The sequence below is a fragment of the Oncorhynchus mykiss genome, chromosome 20 (genome assembly GCF_013265735.2).
Source record: "Oncorhynchus mykiss isolate Arlee chromosome 20, USDA_OmykA_1.1, whole genome shotgun sequence".
NCBI lineage: Eukaryota > Metazoa > Chordata > Actinopteri > Salmoniformes > Salmonidae > Oncorhynchus > Oncorhynchus mykiss.
Window position 1 is genome coordinate 27,939,150 of NC_048584.1, and position 4,617 is coordinate 27,943,766.

Consider the following 4,617-nt stretch of genomic DNA (forward strand, 5'->3'; position numbering starts at 1 on the left):
CTTAGTAGAAAATTACTCAAGTAAAAGTGAATATAACCCAGTAAAGTACTGCTGAAGTAAAAGTGTAAAAGTATTTGGTTTTAATATACTTAAGAATCAAAAGTTTAATTAATTGTTGAGAAACACAAAATCTGAGCATTGCACAAAAAACGTTTTGTATTCTGATGAAATTGAATCACTGCAATTACTGAAAGAACTTGTGAGTGGAACATCGGCAAAAATAATGTTTTTTCCTGTACAGTGCTATATTTGTAAACGATCAGAGGCCGTCTGCGCTCTTATAAGGTCCTTACTACTGTAAAGTGTCTGTCCAGGTGCGTAGGAGTCAAAATAAGAATAATGGAAGAAAGAGACCCGCACACTGTCGAAAAAATAATTGGATCCAAAACTGAAGCTTGAATGCAAAATAAAGATGTTTATTAAAACATCATGGTGCCCAAAGAATAGATCATAGAGCAAGAAAGTGTATAAATGAAAGGTGAAAACCACAAAAAAAATCGGCCTCAGGCCATCATTAGTGTAAATTGTTGGCACACACCTGGTTTCTATTTCAATGATAATGGCATATGTCACATGATCGGGCAAGAAAATACATTAGAAAGTCTATAAATCAGTACCCAGTACAATAGAATGCATGATCTAGATTATATATGAAATATGCAAAATATACAAAAGCGGACAAGAGAAACATCATCAATTATTGCTTATACATATACCATGTGAACATTTTCTCAGAATAAATAACACAAGATTGTAAGAGTAGGGAGCTAGAGACACCACTAGGTGGGGGTATCGAACACCTGTTTTGTATGTTATTTTGGCAGTAATTCATGTCAAATATAATTTTGCAAACAATGTTTTAAAAAAAATTGAGTTAATAAAGCCGCATACTAACATGGTCTCTGTTTTCCTTTCTTGAGTAAGGCAGCTCCAAAATGCAGGTGTGTCAGCCTAGCTCAGTGCTTTCTGTGGTGGTGGGGCAGCTAGCGGGAAATACAGAGCGAAGGGGTTGGTAATGTTTTCTAGTTGCGCCATGATAGGCTCAGTGTTCTGTAACTCATGGGGACACCACGTCACTGCAAAATCTACAGGGAGAGCTAGAAAGTTGAAGCCCCTTGGGTGCTGCCATAAATTTACATTAGAAGTGCCCATCCAAGAAGGCTCAAGGTCATTGGCCACAGATAAAATGACGTCAAATCTTATTTAATTCTACCGCAGCTTTGATTGGACTGATCATGTCAACATCATACTTTTAAAATCTTAGCTAGCAATCTAGACAAGCAGTCATCTTCAAGAATCAAGTCGACAATCTATTGGAAAATCCTTTTCAATCCTTGTCATATGAAGAGAAATTATAGATAAAACATATCGGTGTTCATCGGCCATTGGACATAAACATTACACAAGAAGTTGGAAATCACAAATTCAACAATGAGTGGTTTGGAACTGCAAGCGTTGCAAAGCAATCACTAGCCTGCTACTCAGTGGAGAGGGTGTGTGGTCCAAGTCTGGGTTTAAAGGTCTCTTTTCCAAGGATAAACATTCACATGCAACACCATGGGCCAGACAAGGTTGAATACATTGGCCATGCTGTCAATCCAGCATGACTTCTGCTGTGTTCAAAACAACTGGAAACTCAGAACTTGTAAATCTCAGACTTCCGTGAGTTCAAGACACCTGGGAACTCTGAAAAAACGAGTTCCAACTGGGAAAATACGTTTTGAACAGTCATCCAACTCAGAATTCCAAGTCGGGAACTCGGGCCTCTTTCTAAAGCTCCGACCTGAAGATCACAGAAGTTGTCTTGAAAGCACCATAAATCCAGAGAATGCTAGACTTTGATGACAAAAGTTGCCCACAAAAAGGACCGCCGTGCTACCTTCCCTTATGCCATAGTTCATACATCTCAATTGTTAGTAGAAACCACGTTTGTTTAAGCAAGTCAGCTATATCACCTACATTTTTTTTAAAGGCAGTAATTGAGGCTGAATTAACTGTTTTGCTGCCAGACAAGGCTCCACTGATAGCCAGGTGTAGCAGTGGTAAGGATTCACTCCATGGTGCTGAAAAGAAAGCTCTGCTGTTGGGACAGCTTTATGTAGGCCCTAACAGTTTGTGGGCATCGTTTGTCACCGCTATAGTGCAATTCATGTATTGTTTAGTGTTGTGTTGTGTAGTGTAGTGGCTTTGCTGGCATGCATCTAAAAAAGTAAAAACATTTGCCCCACCAAGATTTACATGCTAAAATAGCCACTGCAAACAATACACTATAAAACAGTTCCTCACATGCAACTCTTCACCCAGTCTATACCATATCCTTCTGTGCTATACAGCAAATAAAATGTTCACATAGGGATGGTAATCTTGAATTAAGTCTTCTCCAGACAGAATGCAGGGGGATGTTTTATTTAGAAACTATCCACCCATCAGGCATGAATTAAAAATTGTTATTGAAGTGTTTTCTGTAACTGACATATTGCCTCTTATTTGTGTTCGATACCCAATCTAGAGGCGTCTCTAGAGCTCTACTCTTACAATCCTGTGTCATTTATTTTGATGAAATGTTCACATGGTATACTGTATGTATATTCTGATCAGTGGAGGCTACTGAGGGGAGAACGGCTGAATTGGAGTCAATGGAATGGTATCAATCACGTTGGTTGATAACATTACATTGACTCCGTTCCAGCCATTACTATGAGCCGTCCTCCCCTCAGCAGCCTCTACTGATTTTGATGCATTTTCTTGCCCGATCATGTGACATAAAATAGACATTAAAATAGAAACCAGGTGTGTGTGCCAACAATTTGCACTGATGATGGCCTGAGGCTGAAACGTTTGTTTTGTTTTCACCATTTATTTATTCACATGTATATGCATTCAAACCTCAGTTTTGGACAGAGTGTGGGGCTCTATTTCTTCCAGTGTTATATTCGTACCATATAGTGTCCAGGCACCTCATTTTAAGCTTTTGTAGGGCAGTCCAGCCTCTGAATTGACTCTTCTTTTTATCTGTATGCAAGATTTTCCTCTGTATTGTCTTAGGAATTCAGCATTCTCTGTGTTGATCTCTCCAACCCCCATTGTCTCACCTCTGAGAAGCAGAGGTTACATCATGTTGGTCTGATATCTGATTGGAGATTAACTTTACAGTAATACTATTGGTCAACCATTTTTTAAATCCAAACAACTCAGATGCTTACAAAAGGGTCTTAGATTCATTGTTATTTATTTTTTGTTCTTTAACTTCTGTGGTGGGATACTTTCTTTCTCTCTCAATCTCTCTCTCCTCTTTGGTATTATTGTGTGTACAGTAGCTATGTTTGCAAGCCAACCAGCCCGACCATAGAGAGAGCATTGCATTGTGGACTTTGTAGTCGACTTAAACTGCAACAGACTTCCACAACGATTTTCACATAAAATACAATTGTATTTGTCACATGCGCCGAATGCAACAGACCTTACTGTAAAATGCGTACTTACAAACCCTTAACCAGCAATGCAGTTTTTGATTAGCTGTTCCACAATCCTATGGCTTGGGGGTAGACGCTGTTAAGAAGCCTTATGGACCTTGGCTTGGAGCTCCTGTACTGCTTTCTGTGTGGCAGCAGAGAGAACAGTCTATGACTAGGGTGGCTGGAGTCTTTGGCAATTTTTAGGGCCTTCCTCTGACACCGCCTGGTATATAGGTCCTGGATGGCAGGAAGCTTGGCCCCAGTGATGTACTGGGCCAAATGCACTACCCTCTGTAGCGCCTTGCGGTCGGAGGCCGAGCAGTTGCCATATCAGGCGGTGATGTAACCAGTCAGGATGTTTTCGATGGTGCAGCTGTAGAACTTTTTGAGAATCTGAGGACCCATGCCAAATCTTTATCAGTCTCCTAAGGGGGAATAGGCATGCGACCTGCCACACTGCCAGGTCTCTGACCCCCACCCTATAGTCTGTCTCATCATTGTCAGTGATCAGGGCTATCACCCTTGTGTCGTCTGCAAACTTAATGATGGTGTTGGAGTCATGCTTGGCCACGCAGTCATGAGTGAACAGGGAGCACAGGATGGGACTAAGCACGCACCCTTGAGGGGCCCCTGTGATGAGGATCAGCGTGGCAGATGTGTTGTTGCCTACCCTTACCACCTGGGGGAGGCCCGTCAGGAAGTCCAGGATCCAGTTTCAGAGGGAGGTGTTTAGTCCCAGGGTCCTTAGCTTAGTGATGAGCTTTGAGGACACTATGGTGTTGAATGCTGAGCTGTAGTCAATGAACAGCCTTCTCACGTAGGTGTTCCTTTTGTTGAGGTGGGAAAGGACATTTTGGAGTGCAACAGAGATTTGTTGGCACGGTATGCAAATTAGAGTGGGTCTAGGGTTTCTGGGATGATGGTGTTGATGTGTGCCATGACCAGCCTTTCAAAGCACTTCATGGCTACAGACGTGAGTGTTACGGGTTGGTAGTCATTTAGACAGGTTACCTTGGTGTTCTTCTCACATATTAGTGTTAACACCGTGCATTATAGGAATGAGTGGTTTTTGGTGGATTTTTCCTTTAATAACACTTATTTTATTATTATGAGGGGACTTTTATTTTGAAACATTTCGAAATTCCGTGACACGGGGTCCATT